Consider the following 19,329-nt stretch of genomic DNA (forward strand, 5'->3'; position numbering starts at 1 on the left):
GACAATTTCGCATTAAAATAAAACAAATTTTTAAATTTTGTTAAATTGCTCAAAAAAATCATAAGGGGTAAGCCTTATGAAATTTTCGAGTGAAATTTTTTTTGAAATTTTTTTGTTATTTTTGATGCTTTTCTTCTTTTAAAGCATTATTTGAGTGAAAAGAAACTTATTGCAGCATTAAAATATATCAAATTTATAAATTTTGCAATATTACTTCAAAAAAAAACCTAAGGCTATACAGCCTTAGGAGATTGACATATTTATAGAAACATCTGAGACATCTATACAGACATACAGACATCTGAGGGCATGGCCGTCCAAAAAGAAAATTTAGCCATTGATGTCATCTATCGACCACAGGTTAAAGATTGGAGATCCGTTGGATGCTGACCGAGTTATAGGCAAAACTTGGTGCAAAAATGAGCCTAGGAGATTGGCAAATTTATAGATTTTTTTCAATTTTTTAAATATTTTTCATTTTTTTTTAATTTAAAGCATTATTTGAGTGAAAAGAAACTTATTGTGACAATTTCGCATCAAAATAAAACAAATTTTTAAATTTTGTTAAATTGCTCAAAAAAATCATAAGGGGTAAGCCTTATGAAATTTTCGAGTGAAATTTTTTTTGAAATTTTTTTGTTATTTTTGATGCTTTTCTTCTTTTAAAGCATTATTTGAGTGAAAAGAAACTTATTGCAGCATTAAAATATATCAAATTTATAAATTTTGCAATATTACTTCAAAAAAAAACCTAAGGCTATACAGCCTTAGGAGATTGACATATTTATAGAAACATCTGAGACATCTATACAGACATACAGACATCTGAGGGCATGGCCGTCCAAAAAGAAAATTTAGCCATTGATGTCATCTATCGACCACAGGTTAAAGATTGGAGATCCGTTGGATGCTGACCGAGTTATAGGCAAAACTTGGTGCAAAAATGAGCCTAGGAGATTGGCAAATTTATAGATTTTTTTCAATTTTTTAAATATTTTTCATTTTTTTTAAATTTAAAGCATTATTTGAGTGAAAAGAAACTTATTGTGACAATTTCGCATCAAAATAAAACAAATTTTTAAATTTTGTTAAATTGCTCAAAAAAATCATAAGGGGTAAGCCTTATGAAATTTTCGAGTGAAATTTTTTTTGAAATTTTTTTGTTATTTTTGATGCTTTTCTTCTTTTAAAGCATTATTTGAGTGAAAAGAAACTTATTGCAGCATTAAAATATATCAAATTTATAAATTTTGCAATATTACTTCAAAAAAAAACCTAAGGCTATACAGCCTTAGGAGATTGACATATTTATAGAAACATCTGAGACATCTATACAGACATACAGACATCTGAGGGCATGGCCGTCCAAAAAGAAAATTTAGCCATTGATGTCATCTATCGACCACAGGTTAAAGATTGGAGATCCGTTGGATGCTGACCGAGTTATAGGCAAAACTTGGTGCGAAAATGGGCCTTAGTGGATTGACAAATTTATAGATTTTTTCAATTTTTTTCATTATTTTTTACCTTTTTTAATTTAAAGCATTGTTTGAGTCAAAACGAACTAATTGCAACAATTTCGCATTAAAATAAAACAAATTTTTAAATTTTGCTAAATTTCTCTAAAAAATGGCAAGGGGTACCCCTTATGAAATTTTCGAGTGGAAAATTTTTTTGAAATTTTTTTCTGATTTTTTATTTTTTTTATAATTTAAAGCATTATTTGAGTGAAAAGAAACTTATTGCAACAAACTCGCAATAAAATATATCACATTTAAAAATTTTGCTGAATTGCAGAAAAATGAGGAAAATTTTACATTTTCTTAAACAGGGTAAGGAACTTGGTTCCTCGCATAACTTCTGGCACAGACATCTGAGGGCATGGCCGCCCAAGAAGAAAATGTAGGCATTGATGCCATCTATCGACCCCAAGCAAAGATTGGAGATCCGTTAGATACCGACCGAGTTATAGGCAAAATTTGGTGCAAAAATGAGGAAAATTTTACATTTTCTCAAACAGGGTAAGGAACTTGGTTCCTCGCATAACTTCTGGCACAAACATCTGAGGGCATGGCCGTCCACGAAGAAAATGTAGCCATTGGTGCCATCTATCGACCACAGGTTAAAGATTGGCGATCCGTTGGATACCGACCGAGCTATAGGCAAAACTTGGTGCGAAAATGAGCCTTAGTGGATTGACAAATTTATAGATTTTTTCAATTTTTTTCATTATTTTTTACCTTTTTTTAATTTAAAGCATTGTTTGAGTGAAAAGGAACAAATTGCAACAATTTCGCATTAAAATAAAACAAATTTTTAAATTTTGCTAAATTTCTCAAAAAAATGGCAAGGGGTACCCCTTATGAAATTTTCGAGTGGAAAATTTTTTTGAATTTTTTTTCTTATTTTTTATTCTTTTTTTAATTTAAAGCATTATTTGAGTGAAAAGAAACTTATTGCAACAAACTCGCAATAAAATATATCACATTTAAAAATTTTGTTGAATTGCAGAAAAATGAGAAACATTTTACATTTTCTCAAACAGGGTAAGGAACTTGGTTCCTCGCATAACTTCTGGCACAGACATCTGAGGGCATGGCCGTAAAAAGAAAATGTAGCCATTGATGCCATCTATCGACCACAGGCAAAGATTGGAGATCCGTTAGATACCCACCGAGTTATAGGCAAAATTTGGTGCAAAAATGAGGAAAATTTTACATTTTCTCAAACAGGGTAAGGAACTTGGTTCCTCGCATAACTTCTGGCACAAACATCTGAGGGCATGGCCGTCAACGAAGAAAATGTAGCCATTGATGCCATCTATCGACCGTAGGCAAAGATTGGAGATCCTTTGGATGCTGACCGAGTTATAGGCAAAACTTGGTGCAAAAATGAGGAAAATTTTACATTTTCTCAAACAGGGTAAGGAACTTGGTTCCTCGCATAACTTCTGGCACAAACATCTGAGGGCATGGCCGTCAACGAAGAAAATGTAGCCATTGGTGCCATCTATCGACCACAGGTTAAAGATAGGAGATCCGTTGGATACCGACCGAGCTATAGGCAAAACTTGGTGCGAAAATGGGCCTTAGTGGATTGACAAATTTATAGATTTTTTCAATTTTTTTCATTATTTTTTACCTTTTTTTAATTTAAAGCATTGTTTGAGTGAAAAGGAACAAATTGCAACAATTTCGCATTAAAATAAAACAAATTTTTAAATTTTGCTAAATTTCTCAAAAAAATGGCAAGGGGTACCCCTTATGAAATTTTCGAGTGGAAAATTTTTTTGAAATTTTTTTCTGATTTTTTATTCTTTTTTTAATTTAAAGCATTATTTCAGTGAAAAGAAACTTATTGCAACAAACTCGCAATAAAATATATCACATTTAAAAATTTTGCTGAATTGCAGAAAAATGAGGAACATTTTACATTTTCTCAAACAGGGTAAGGAACTTGGTTCCTCGCATAACTTCTGGCACAGACATCTGAGGGCATGGCCGTCCAAGAAGAAAATGTAGCCATTGATGCCATCTATCGATCATAGGCAAAGATTGGAGATCCGTTGGATACCGACCGAGTTATAGGCAAAATTTGGTGCAAAAATGAGGAAAATTTTACATTTTCTCAAACAGGGTAAGGAACTTGGTTCCTCGCATAACTTCTGGCACAGACATCTGAGGGCATGGCCGTCCAAGAAGAAAATGTAGGCATTGATGCCATCTATCGACCCCATGCAAAGATTGGAGATCCGTTAGATACCGACCGAGTTATAGGCAAAACTTGGTGCAAAAATGAGGAAAATTTTACATTTTCTCAAACAGGGTAAGGAACTTGGTTCCTCGCATAACTTCTGGCACAGACATCTGAGGGCATGGCCGTCAACGAAGAAAATGTAGCCATTGGTGCCATCTATCGACCACAGGTTAAAGATAGGAGATCCGTTGGATACCGACCGAGCTATAGGCAAAACTTGGTGCGAAAATGGGCCTTAGTGGATTGACAAATTTATAGATTTTTTCAATTTTTTTCATTATTTTTTACCTTTTTTTAATTTAAAGCATTGTTTGAGTGAAAAGGAACTAATTGCAACAATTTCGCATTAAAATAAAACAAATTTTTAAATTTTGCTAAATTTCTCAAAAAAATGGCAAGGGGTACCCCTTATGAAATTTTCGAGTGAAAAATTTTTTTGAAATTTTTTTCTGATTTTGTATTATTTTTCTAATTTAAAGCATTATTTGAGTAAAAAGAAACTTATTGCAACAAACTCGCAATAAAATATATCACATTTAAAAATTTTCCTGAATTGCAGAAAAATGAGGAACATTTTACATTTTCTCAAACAGGGTAAGGAACTTGGTTCCTCGCATAACTTCTGGCACAGACATCTGAGGGCATGGCCGTCCAAGAAGAAAATGTAGCCATTGATGCCATCTATCGACCGTAGGCAAAGATTGGAGATCCTTTGGATGCTGACCGAGTTATAGGCAAAACTTGGTGCAAAAATGAGGAAAATTTTACATTTTCTCAAACAGGGTAAGGAACTTGGTTCCTCGCATAACTTCTGGCACAAACATCTGAGGGCATGGCCGTCAACGAAGAAAATGTAGCCATTGGTGCCATCTATCGACCACAGGTTAAAGATAGGAGATCCGTTGGATACCGACCGAGCTATAGGCAAAACTTGGTGCGAAAATGGGCCTTAGTGGATTGACAAATTTATAGATTTTTTCAATTTTTTTCATTATTTTTTACCTTTTTTTAATTTAAAGCATTGTTTGAGTGAACAATGCGCATTAAAATAAAACAAATTTTTAAATTTTGCTAAATTTCTCAAAAAAATGGCAAGGGGTACCCCTTATGAAATTTTCGGGTGAAAAATTTTTTTGAAATTTTTTTCTGATTTTGTATTATTTTTCTAATTTAAAGCATTATTTGAGTAAAAAGAAACTTATTGCAACAAACTCGCAATAAAATATATCACATTTAAAAATTTTCCTGAATTGCAGAAAAATGAGGAACATTTTACATTTTCTCAAACAGGGTAAGGAACTTGGTTCCTCGCATAACTTCTGGCACAGACATCTGAGGGCATGGCCGTCCAAGAAGAAAATGTAGCCATTGATGCCATCTATCGACCATAGGCAAAGATTGGAAATCCGTTAGATACCGACCGAGTTATAGGCAAAACTTGGTGCAAAAATGAGGAAAATTTTACATTTTCTCAAACAGGGTAAGGAACTTGGTTCCTCGCATAACTTCTGGCACAAACATCTGAGGGCATGGCCGTCAACGAAGAAAATGTAGCCATTGGTGCCATCTATCGACCACAGGTTAAAGATAGGAGATCCGTTGGATACCGACCGAGCTATAGGCAAAACTTGGTGCGAAAATGAGCCTTAGTGGATTGACAAATTTATAGATTTTTTCAATTTTTTTCATTATTTTTTACCTTTTTTTAATTTAAAGCATTATTTGAGTGAAAAGGAACTAATTGCAACAATTTCGCATTAAAATAAAACAAATTTTTAAATTTTGCTAAATTTCTCAAAAAAATGGCAAGGGGTACCCCTTATGAAATTTTCGGGTGAAAAATTTTTTTGAAATTTTTTTCTGATTTTGTATTATTTTTCTAATTTAAAGCATTATTTGAGTAAAAAGAAACTTATTGCAACAAACTCGCAATAAAATATATCACATTTAAAAATTTTCCTGAATTGCAGAAAAATGAGGAACATTTTACATTTTCTCAAACAGGGTAAGGAACTTGGTTCCTCGCATAACTTCTGGCACAGACATCTGAGGGCATGGCCGTCCAAGAAGAAAATGTAGCCATTGATGCCATCTATCGACCATAGGCAAAGATTGGAGATCCGTTGGATGCTGACCGAGTTATAGGCAAAACTTGGTGCAAAAATGAGGAAAATTTTACATTTTCTCAAACAGGGTAAGGAACTTGGTTCCTCGCATAACTTCTGGCACAGACATCTGAGGGCATGGCCGTCCAAGAAGAAAATGTAGCCATTGATGCCATCTATCGACCGTAGGCAAAGATTGGAGATCCGTTGGATGCTGACCGAGTTATAGGCAAAACTTGGTGCAAAAATGAGGAAAATTTTACATTTTCTCAAACAGGGTAAGGAACTTGGTTCCTCGCATAACTTCTGGCACAAACATCTGAGGGCATAGCCGTCAACGAAGAAAATGTAGCCATTGGTGCCATCTATCGACCACAGGTTAAAGATAGGAGATCCGTTGGATACCGACCGAGCTATAGGCAAAACTTGGTGCGAAAATGGGCCTTAGTGGATTGACAAATTTATAGATTTTTTCAATTTTTTTCATTATTTTTTACCTTTTTTTAATTTAAAGCATTGTTTGAGTGAAAAGGAACTAATTGCAACAATTTCGCATTAAAATAAAACAAATTTTTAAATTTTGCTAAATTTCTCAAAAAAATGGCAAGGGGTACCCCTTATGAAATTTTCGGGTGAAAAATTTTTTTGAAATTTTTTTCTGATTTTGTATTATTTTTCTAATTTAAAGCATTATTTGAGTAAAAAGAAACTTATTGCAACAAACTCGCAATAAAATATATCACATTTAAAAATTTTCCTGAATTGCAGAAAAATGAGGAACATTTTACATTTTCTCAAACAGGGTAAGGAACTTGGTTCCTCGCATAACTTCTGGCACAGACATCTGAGGGCATGGCCGTCCAAGAAGAAAATGTAGCCATTGATGCCATCTATCGACCATAGGCAAAGATTGGAGATCCGTTGGATGCTGACCGAGTTATAGGCAAAACTTGGTGCAAAAATGAGGAAAATTTTACATTTTCTCAAACAGGGTAAGGAACTTGGTTCCTCGCATAACTTCTGGCACAAACATCTGAGGGCATGGCCGTCAACGAAGAAAATGTAGCCATTGGTGCCATCTATCGACCACAGGTTAAAGATAGGAGATCCGTTGGATACCGACCGAGCTATAGGCAAAACTTGGTGCGAAAATGGGCCTTAGTGGATTGACAAATTTATAGATTTTTTCAATTTTTTTCATTATTTTTTACCTTTTTTTAATTTAAAGCATTGTTTGAGTGAAAAGGAACTAATTGCAACAATTTCGCATTAAAATAAAACAAATTTTTAAATTTTGCTAAATTTCTCAAAAAAATGGCAAGGGGTACCCCTTATGAAATTTTCGGGTGAAAAATTTTTTTGAAATTTTTTTCTGATTTTGTATTATTTTTCTAATTTAAAGCATTATTTGAGTAAAAAGAAACTTATTGCAACAAACTCGCAATAAAATATATCACATTTAAAAATTTTCCTGAATTGCAGAAAAATGAGGAACATTTTACATTTTCTCAAACAGGGTAAGGAACTTGGTTCCTCGCATAACTTCTGGCACAGACATCTGAGGGCATGGCCGTCCAAGAAGAAAATGTAGCCATTGATGCCATCTATCGACCATAGGCAAAGATTGGAGATCCGTTGGATGCTGACCGAGTTATAGGCAAAACTTGGTGCAAAAATGAGGAAAATTTTACATTTTCTCAAACAGGGTAAGGAACTTGGTTCCTCGCATAACTTCTGGCACAAACATCTGAGGGCATGGCCGTCAACGAAGAAAATGTAGCCATTGGTGCCATCTATCGACCACAGGTTAAAGATAGGAGATCCGTTGGATACCGACCGAGCTATAGGCAAAACTTGGTGCGAAAATGGGCCTTAGTGGATTGACAAATTTATAGATTTTTTCAATTTTTTTCATTATTTTTTACCTTTTTTTAATTTAAAGCATTGTTTGAGTGAAAAGGAACTAATTGCAACAATTTCGCATTAAAATAAAACAAATTTTTAAATTTTGCTAAATTTCTCAAAAAAATGGCAAGGGGTACCCCTTATGAAATTTTCAAGTGGAAAATTTTTTTGAAATTTTTTTTCTCATTTTTTATTCTTTTTTTAATTTAAAGCATTATTTCAGTGAAAAGACTCTTATTGCAACAAACTCGCAATAAAATATATCACATTTAAAAATTTTGCTGAATTGCAGAAAAATGAGGAAAATTTTACATTTTCTCAAACAGGGTAAGGAACTTGGTTCCTCGCATAACTTCTGGCACAAACATCTGAGGGCATGGCCGTCAACGAAGAAAATGTAGCCATTGGTGCCATCTATCGACCACAGGTTAAAGATAGGAGATCCGTTGGATACCGACCGAGCTATAGGCAAAACTTGGTGCGAAAATGGGCCTTAGTGGATTGACAAATTTATAGATTTTTTCAATTTTTTTCATTATTTTTTACCTTTTTTTAATTTAAAGCATTGTTTGAGTGAAAAGGAACTAATTGCAACAATTTCGCATTAAAATAAAACAAATTTTTAAATTTTGCTAAATTTCTCAAAAAAATGGCAAGGGGTACCCCTTATGAAATTTTCGAGTGAAAAATTTTTTTGAAATTTTTTTCTGATTTTGTATTATTTTTCTAATTTAAAGCATTATTTGAGTAAAAAGAAACTTATTGCAACAAACTCGCAATAAAATATATCACATTTAAAAATTTTCCTGAATTGCAGAAAAATGAGGAACATTTTACATTTTCTCAAACAGGGTAAGGAACTTGGTTCCTCGCATAACTTCTGGCACAGACATCTGAGGGCATGGCCGTCCAAGAAGAAAATGTAGCCATTGATGCCATCTATCGACCGTAGGCAAAGATTGGAGATCCTTTGGATGCTGACCGAGTTATAGGCAAAACTTGGTGCAAAAAATGAGGAAAATTTTACATTTTCTCAAACAGGGTAAGGAACTTGGTTCCTCGCATAACTTCTGGCACAAACATCTGAGGGCATGGCCGTCAACGAAGAAAATGTAGCCATTGGTGCCATCTATCGACCACAGGTTAAAGATAGGAGATCCGTTGGATACCGACCGAGCTATAGGCAAAACTTGGTGCGAAAATGGGCCTTAGTGGATTGACAAATTTATAGATTTTTTCAATTTTTTTCATTATTTTTTACCTTTTTTTAATTTAAAGCATTGTTTGAGTGAACAATGCGCATTAAAATAAAACAAATTTTTAAATTTTGCTAAATTTCTCAAAAAAATGGCAAGGGGTACCCCTTATGAAATTTTCGGGTGAAAAATTTTTTTGAAATTTTTTTCTGATTTTGTATTATTTTTCTAATTTAAAGCATTATTTGAGTAAAAAGAAACTTATTGCAACAAACTCGCAATAAAATATATCACATTTAAAAATTTTCCTGAATTGCAGAAAAATGAGGAACATTTTACATTTTCTCAAACAGGGTAAGGAACTTGGTTCCTCGCATAACTTCTGGCACAGACATCTGAGGGCATGGCCGTCCAAGAAGAAAATGTAGCCATTGATGCCATCTATCGACCATAGGCAAAGATTGGAAATCCGTTAGATACCGACCGAGTTATAGGCAAAACTTGGTGCAAAAATGAGGAAAATTTTACATTTTCTCAAACAGGGTAAGGAACTTGGTTCCTCGCATAACTTCTGGCACAAACATCTGAGGGCATGGCCGTCAACGAAGAAAATGTAGCCATTGGTGCCATCTATCGACCACAGGTTAAAGATAGGAGATCCGTTGGATACCGACCGAGCTATAGGCAAAACTTGGTGCGAAAATGAGCCTTAGTGGATTGACAAATTTATAGATTTTTTCAATTTTTTTCATTATTTTTTACCTTTTTTTAATTTAAAGCATTATTTGAGTGAAAAGGAACTAATTGCAACAATTTCGCATTAAAATAAAACAAATTTTTAAATTTTGCTAAATTTCTCAAAAAAATGGCAAGGGGTACCCCTTATGAAATTTTCGGGTGAAAAATTTTTTTGAAATTTTTTTCTGATTTTTTATTATTTTTCTAATTTAAAGCATTATTTGAGTAAAAAGAAACTTATTGCAACAAACTCGCAATAAAATATATCACATTTAAAAATTTTCCTGAATTGCAGAAAAATGAGGAACATTTTACATTTTCTCAAACAGGGTAAGGAACTTGGTTCCTCGCATAACTTCTGGCACAGACATCTGAGGGCATGGCCGTCCAAGAAGAAAATGTAGCCATTGATGCCATCTATCGACCACAGGCAAAGATTGGAGATCCGTTGGATGCTGACCGAGTTATAGGCAAAACTTGGTGCAAAAATGAGGAAAATTTTACATTTTCTCAAACAGGGTAAGGAACTTGGTTCCTCGCATAACTTCTGGCACAAACATCTGAGGGCATAGCCGTCAACGAAGAAAATGTAGCCATTGGTGCCATCTATCGACCACAGGTTAAAGATAGGAGATCCGTTGGATACCGACCGAGCTATAGGCAAAACTTGGTGCGAAAATGGGCCTTAGTGGATTGACAAATTTATAGATTTTTTCAATTTTTTTCATTATTTTTTACCTTTTTTTAATTTAAAGCATTGTTTGAGTGAAAAGGAACTAATTGCAACAATTTCGCATTAAAATAAAACAAATTTTTAAATTTTGCTAAATTTCTCAAAAAAATGGCAAGGGGTACCCCTTATGAAATTTTCGGGTGAAAAATTTTTTTGAAATTTTTTTCTGATTTTGTATTATTTTTCTAATTTAAAGCATTATTTGAGTAAAAAGAAACTTATTGCAACAAACTCGCAATAAAATATATCACATTTAAAAATTTTCCTGAATTGCAGAAAAATGAGGAACATTTTACATTTTCTCAAACAGGGTAAGGAACTTGGTTCCTCGCATAACTTCTGGCACAGACATCTGAGGGCATGGCCGTCCAAGAAGAAAATGTAGCCATTGATGCCATCTATCGACCATAGGCAAAGATTGGAGATCCGTTGGATGCTGACCGAGTTATAGGCAAAACTTGGTGCAAAAATGAGGAAAATTTTACATTTTCTCAAACAGGGTAAGGAACTTGGTTCCTCGCATAACTTCTGGCACAAACATCTGAGGGCATGGCCGTCAACGAAGAAAATGTAGCCATTGGTGCCATCTATCGACCACAGGTTAAAGATAGGAGATCCGTTGGATACCGACCGAGCTATAGGCAAAACTTGGTGCGAAAATGGGCCTTAGTGGATTGACAAATTTATAGATTTTTTCAATTTTTTTCATTATTTTTTACCTTTTTTTAATTTAAAGCATTGTTTGAGTGAAAAGGAACTAATTGCAACAATTTCGCATTAAAATAAAACAAATTTTTAAATTTTGCTAAATTTCTCAAAAAAATGGCAAGGGGTACCCCTTATGAAATTTTCGGGTGAAAAATTTTTTTGAAATTTTTTTCTGATTTTGTATTATTTTTCTAATTTAAAGCATTATTTGAGTAAAAAGAAACTTATTGCAACAAACTCGCAATAAAATATATCACATTTAAAAATTTTCCTGAATTGCAGAAAAATGAGGAACATTTTACATTTTCTCAAACAGGGTAAGGAACTTGGTTCCTCGCATAACTTCTGGCACAGACATCTGAGGGCATGGCCGTCCAAGAAGAAAATGTAGCCATTGATGCCATCTATCGACCATAGGCAAAGATTGGAGATCCGTTGGATGCTGACCGAGTTATAGGCAAAACTTGGTGCAAAAATGAGGAAAATTTTACATTTTCTCAAACAGGGTAAGGAACTTGGTTCCTCGCATAACTTCTGGCACAAACATCTGAGGGCATGGCCGTCAACGAAGAAAATGTAGCCATTGGTGCCATCTATCGACCACAGGTTAAAGATAGGAGATCCGTTGGATACCGACCGAGCTATAGGCAAAACTTGGTGCGAAAATGGGCCTTAGTGGATTGACAAATTTATAGATTTTTTCAATTTTTTTCATTATTTTTTACCTTTTTTTAATTTAAAGCATTGTTTGAGTGAAAAGGAACTAATTGCAACAATTTCACATTAAAATAAAAAAAATTTTTAAATTTTGCTAAATTTCTCAAAAAAATGGCAAGGGGTACCCCTTATGAAATTTTCGGGTGAAAAATTTTTTTGAAATTTTTTTCTGATTTTGTATTATTTTTCTAATTTAAAGCATTATTTGAGTAAAAAGAAACTTATTGCAACAAACTCGCAATAAAATATATCACATTTAAAAATTTTCCTGAATTGCAGAAAAATGAGGAACATTTTACATTTTCTCAAACAGGGTAAGGAACTTGGTTCCTCGCATAACTTCTGGCACAGACATCTGAGGGCATGGCCGTCCAAGAAGAAAATGTAGCCATTGATGCCATCTATCGACCATAGGCAAAGATTGGAGATCCGTTGGATGCTGACCGAGTTATAGGCAAAACTTGGTGCAAAAATGAGGAAAATTTTACATTTTCTCAAACAGGGTAAGGAACTTGGTTCCTCGCATAACTTCTGGCACAAACATCTGAGGGCATGGCCGTCAACGAAGAAAATGTAGCCATTGGTGCCATCTATCGACCACAGGTTAAAGATAGGAGATCCGTTGGATACCGACCGAGCTATAGGCAAAACTTGGTGCGAAAATGGGCCTTAGTGGATTGACAAATTTATAGATTTTTTCAATTTTTTTCATTATTTTTTACCTTTTTTTAATTTAAAGCATTGTTTGAGTGAAAAGGAACTAATTGCAACAATTTCGCATTAAAATAAAACAAATTTTTAAATTTTGCTAAATTTCTCAAAAAAATGGCAAGGGGTACCCCTTATGAAATTTTCGGGTGAAAAATTTTTTTGAAATTTTTTTCTGATTTTGTATTATTTTTCTAATTTAAAGCATTATTTGAGTAAAAAGAAACTTATTGCAACAAACTCGCAATAAAATATATCACATTTAAAAATTTTCCTGAATTGCAGAAAAATGAGGAACATTTTACATTTTCTCAAACAGGGTAAGGAACTTGGTTCCTCGCATAACTTCTGGCACAGACAGATGTTGGATTGACAAATTTATAGATTTTTTCAATTTTTTTCATTATTTTTTACCTTTTTTTAATTTAAAGCATTGTTTGAGTGAAAAGGAACTAATTGCAACAATTTCGCATTAAAATAAAACAAATTTTTAAATTTTGCTAAATTTCTCAAAAAAATGGCAAGGGGTACCCCTTATGAAATTTTCGGGTGAAAAATTTTTTTGAAATTTTTTTCTGATTTTGTATTATTTTTCTAATTTAAAGCATTATTTGAGTAAAAAGAAACTTATTGCAACAAACTCGCAATAAAATATATCACATTTAAAAATTTTGCTGAATTGCAGAAAAATGAGGAACATTTTACATTTTCTCAAACAGGGTAAGGAACTTGGTTCCTCGCATAACTTCTGGCACAGACATCTGAGGGCATGGCCGTCCAAGAAGAAAATGTAGCCATTGATGCCATCTATCGACCATAGGCAAAGATTGGAGATCCGTTAGATACCGACCGAGTTATAGGCAAAACTTGGTGCAAAAATGAGGAAAATTTTACATTTTCTCAAACAGGGTAAGGAACTTGGTTCCTCGCATAACTTCTGGCACAAACATCTGAGGGCATGGCCGTCCAAGAAGAAAATGTAGCCATTGATGCCATCTATCGACCATAGGCAAAGATTGGAGATCCGTTAGATACCGACCGAGTTATAGGCAAAACTTGGTGCAAAAATGAGGAAAATTTTACATTTTCTCAAACAGGGTAAGGAACTTGGTTCCTCGCATAACTTCTGGCACAAACATCTGAGGGCATGGCCGTCAACGAAGAAAATGTAGCCATTGGTGCCATCTATCGACCACAGGTTAAAGATAGGAGATCCGTTGGATACCGACCGAGCTATAGGCAAAACTTGGTGCGAAAATGGGCCTTAGTGGATTGACAAATTTATAGATTTTTTCAATTTTTTTCATTATTTTTTACCTTTTTTTAATTTAAAGCATTGTTTGAGTGAAAAGGAACTAATTGCAACAATTTCGCATTAAAATAAAACAAATTTTTAAATTTTGCTAAATTTCTCAAAAAAATGGCAAGGGGTACCCCTTATGAAATTTTCGGGTGAAAAATTTTTTTGAATTTTTTTTCTGATTTTGTATTATTTTTCTAATTTAAAGCATTATTTGAGTAAAAAGAAACTTATTGCAACAAACTCGCAATAAAATATATCACATTTAAAAATTTTCCTGAATTGCAGAAAAATGAGGAACATTTTACATTTTCTCAAACAGGGTAAGGAACTTGGTTCCTCGCATAACTTCTGGCACAGACATCTGAGGGCATGGCCGTCCAAGAAGAAAATGTAACCATTGATGCCATCTATCGACCATAGGCAAAGATTGGAGATCCGTTGGATGCTGACCGAGTTATAGGCAAAACTTGGTGCAAAAATGAGGAAAATTTTACATTTTCTCAAACAGGGTAAGGAACTTGGTTCCTCGCATAACTTCTGGCACAAACATCTGAGGGCATGGCCGTCAACGAAGAAAATGTAGCCATTGGTGCCATCTATCGACCACAGGTTAAAGATAGGAGATCCGTTGGATACCGACCGAGCTATAGGCAAAACTTGGTGCGAAAATGGGCCTTAGTGGATTGACAAATTTATAGATTTTTTCAATTTTTTTCATTATTTTTTACCTTTTTTTAATTTAAAGCATTGTTTGAGTGAAAAGGAACTAATTGCAACAATTTCGCATTAAAATAAAACAAATTTTTAAATTTTGCTAAATTTCTCAAAAAAATGGCAAGGGGTACCCCTTATGAAATTTTCGGGTGAAAAATTTTTTTGAAATTTTTTTCTGATTTTGTATTATTTTTCTAATTTAAAGCATTATTTGAGTAAAAAGAAACTTATTGCAACAAACTCGCAATAAAATATATCACATTTAAAAATTTTCCTGAATTGCAGAAAAATGAGGAACATTTTACATTTTCTCAAACAGGGTAAGGAACTTGGTTCCTCGCATAACTTCTTGCACAGACATCTGAGGGCATGGCCGTCCAAGAAGAAAATGTAGCCATTGATGCCATCTATCGACCATAGACAAAGATTGGAGATCCGTTAGATACCGACCGAGTTATAGGCAAAACTTGGTGCAAAAATGAGGAAAATTTTACATTTTCTCAAACAGGGTAAGGAACTTGGTTCCTCGCATAACTTCTGGCACAAACATCTGAGGGCATGGCCGTCAACGAAGAAAATGTAGCCATTGGTGCCATCTATCGACCACAGGTTAAAGATAGGAGATCCGTTGGATACCGACCGAGCTATAGGCAAAACTTGGTGCGAAAATGGGCCTTAGTGGATTGACAAATTTATAGATTTTTTCAATTTTTTTCATTATTTTTTACCTTTTTTTAATTTAAAGCATTGTTTGAGTGAAAAGGAACTAATTGCAACAATTTCGCATTAAAATAAAACAAATTTTTAAATTTTGCTAAATTTCTCAAAAAAATGGCAAGGGGTACCCCTTATGAAATTTTCGGGTGAAAAATTTTTTTGAAATTTTTTTCTGATTTTTTATTATTTTTCTAATTTAAAGCATTATTTGAGTAAAAAGAAACTTATTGCAACAAACTCGCAATAAAATATATCACATTTAAAAATTTTGCTGAATTGCAGAAAAATGAGGAACATTTTACATTTTCTCAAACAGGGTAAGGAACTTGGTTCCTCGCATAACTTCTGGCACAGACATCTGAGGGCATGGCCGTCCAAGAAGAAAATGTAGCCATTGATGCCATCTATCGACCGTAGGCAAAGATTGGAGATCCGTTGGATGCTGACCGAGTTATAGGCAAAACTTGGTGCAAAAATGAGGAAAATTTTACATTTTCTCAAACAGGGTAAGGAACTTGGTTCCTCGCATAACTTCTGGCACAAACATCTGAGGGCATAGCCGTCAACGAAGAAAATGTAGCCATTGGTGCCATCTATCGACCACAGGTTAAAGATAGGAGATCCGTTGGATACCGACCGAGCTATAGGCAAAACTTGGTGCGAAAATGGGCCTTAGTGGATTGACAAATTTATAGATTTTTTCAATTTTTTTCATTATTTTTTACCTTTTTTTAATTTAAAGCATTGTTTGAGTGAAAAGGAACTAATTGCAACAATTTCGCATTAAAATAAAACAAATTTTTAAATTTTGCTAAATTTCTCAAAAAAATGGCAAGGGGTACCCCTTATGAAATTTTCGGGTGAAAAATTTTTTTGAAATTTTTTTCTGATTTTGTATTATTTTTCTAATTTAAAGCATTATTTGAGTAAAAAGAAACTTATTGCAACAAACTCACAATAAAATATATCACATTTAAAAATTTTCCTGAATTGCAGAAAAATGAGGAACATTTTACATTTTCTCAAACAGGGTAAGGAACTTGGTTCCTCGCATAACTTCTTGCACAGACATCTGAGGGCATGGCCGTCCAAGAAGAAAATGTAGCCATTGATGCCATCTATCGACCATAGGCAAAGATTGGAGATCCGTTAGATACCGACCGAGTTATAGGCAAAACTTGGTGCAAAAATGAGGAAAATTTTACATTTTCTCAAACAGGGTAAGGAACTTGGTTCCTCGCATAACTTCTGGCACAAACATCTGAGGGCATGGCCGTCAACGAAGAAAATGTAGCCATTGGTGCCATCTATCGACCACAGGTTAAAGATAGTAGATCCGTTGGATACCGACCGAGCTATAGGCAAAACTTGGTGCGAAAATGAGCCTTAGTGGATTGACAAATTTATAGATTTTTTCAATTTTTTTCATTATTTTTTACCTTTTTTTAATTTAAAGCATTGTTTGAGTGAAAAGGAACTAATTGCAACAATTTCGCATTAAAATAAAACAAATTTTTAAATTTTGCTAAATTTCTCAAAAAAATGGCAAGGGGTACCCCTTATGAAATTTTCGGGTGAAAAATTTTTTTGAAATTTTTTTCTGATTTTGTATTATTTTTCTAATTTAAAGCATTATTTGAGTAAAAAGAAACTTATTGCAACAAACTCGCAATAAAATATATCACATTTAAAAATTTTCCTGAATTGCAGAAAAATGAGGAACATTTTACATTTTCTCAAACAGGGTAAGGAACTTGGTTCCTCGCATAACTTCTGGCACAGACATCTGAGGGCATGGCCGTCCAAGAAGAAAATGTAGCCATTGATGCCATCTATCGACCATAGGCAAAGATTGGAGATCCGTTAGATACCGACCGAGTTATAGGCAAAACTTGGTGCAAAAATGAGGAAAATTTTACATTTTCTCAAACAGGGTAAGGAACTTGGTTCCTCGCATAACTTCTGGCACAAACATCTGAGGGCATGGCCGTCAACGAAGAAAATGTAGCCATTGGTGCCATCTATCGACCACAGGTTAAAGATATTAGATCCGTTGGATACCGACCGAGCTATAGGCAAAACTTGGTGCGAAAATGGGCCTTAGTGGATTGACAAATTTATAGATTTTTTCAATTTTTTTCATTATTTTTTACCTTTTTTTAATTTAAAGCATTGTTTGAGTGAAAAGGAACTAATTGCAACAATTTCGCATTAAAATAAAACAAATTTTTAAATTTTGCTAAATTTCTCAAAAAAATGGCAAGGGGTACCCCTTATGAAATTTTCGGGTGAAAAATTTTTTTGAAATTTTTTTCTGATTTTTTATTATTTTTCTAATTTAAAGCATTATTTGAGTAAAAAGAAACTTATTGCAACAAACTCGCAATAAAATATATCACATTTAAAAATTTTGCTGAATTGCAGAAAAATGAGGAACATTTTACATTTTCTCAAACAGGGTAAGGAACTTGGTTCCTCGCATAACTTCTTGCACAGACATCTGAGGGCATGGCCGTCCAAGAAGAAAATGTAGCCATTGATGCCATCTATCGACCATAGGCAAAGATTGGAGATCCGTTGGATGCTGACCGAGTTATAGGCAAAACTTGGTGCAAAAATGAGGAAAATTTTACATTTTCTCAAACAGGGTAAGGAACTTGGTTCCTCGCATAACTTCTGGCACAAACATCTGAGGGCATAGCCGTCAACGAAGAAAATGTAGCCATTGGTGCCATCTATCGACCACAGGTTAAAGATAGGAGATCCGTTGGATACCGGCCGAGCTATAGGCAAAACTTGGTGCGAAAATGGGCCTTAGTGGATTGACAAATTTATAGATTTTTTCAATTTTTTTCATTATTTTTTACCTTTTTTTAATTTAAAGCATTGTTTGAGTGAAAAGGAACTAATTGCAACAATTTCGCATTAAAATAAAACAAATTTTTAAATTTTGCTAAATTTCTCAAAAAAATGGCAAGGGGTACCCCTTATGAAATTTTCGGGTGAAAAATTTTTTTGAAATTTTTTTCTGATTTTGTATTATTTTTCTAATTTAAAGCATTATTTGAGTAAAAAGAAACTTATTGCAACAAACTCGCAATAAAATATATCACATTTAAAAATTTTCCTGAATTGCAGAAAAATGAGGAACATTTTACATTTTCTCAAACAGGGTAAGGAACTTGGTTCCTCGCATAACTTCTTGCACAGACATCTGAGGGCATGGCCGTCCAAGAAGAAAATGTAGCCATTGATGCCATCTATCGACCATAGGCAAAGATTGGAGATCCGTTAGATACCGACCGAGTTATAGGCAAAACTTGGTGCAAAAATGAGGAAAATTTTACATTTTCTCAAACAGGGTAAGGAACTTGGTTCCTCGCATAACTTCTGGCACAAACATCTGAGGGCATGGCCGTCAACGAAGAAAATGTAGCCATTGGTGCCATCTATCGACCACAGGTTAAAGATAGGAGATCCGTTGGATACCGACCGAGCTATAGGCAAAACTTGGTGCGAAAATGAGCCTTAGTGGATTGACAAATTTATAGATTTTTTCAATTTTTTTCATTATTTTTTACCTTTTTTTAATTTAAAGCATTGTTTGAGTGAAAAGGAACTAATTGCAACAATTTCGCATTAAAATAAAACAAATTTTTAAATTTTGCTAAATTTCTCAAAAAAATGGCAAGGGGTACCCCTAATGAAATTTTCGGGTGAAAAATTTTTTTGAAATTTTTTTCTGATTTTGTATTATTTTTCTAATTTAAAGCATTATTTGAGTAAAAAGAAACTTATTGCAACAAACTCGCAATAAAATATATCACATTTAAAAATTTTCCTGAATTGCAGAAAAATGAGGAACATTTTACATTTTCTCAAACAGGGTAAGGAACTTGGTTCCTCGCATAACTTCTGGCACAGACATCTGAGGGCATGGCCGTCCAAGAAGAAAATGTAGCCATTGATGCCATCTATCGACCGTAGGCAAAGATTGGAGATCCGTTGGATGCTGACCGAGTTATAGGC

The sequence above is a fragment of the Anopheles funestus genome, chromosome 3RL, assembly GCF_943734845.2.
Source record: "Anopheles funestus chromosome 3RL, idAnoFuneDA-416_04, whole genome shotgun sequence".
NCBI lineage: Eukaryota > Metazoa > Arthropoda > Insecta > Diptera > Culicidae > Anopheles > Anopheles funestus.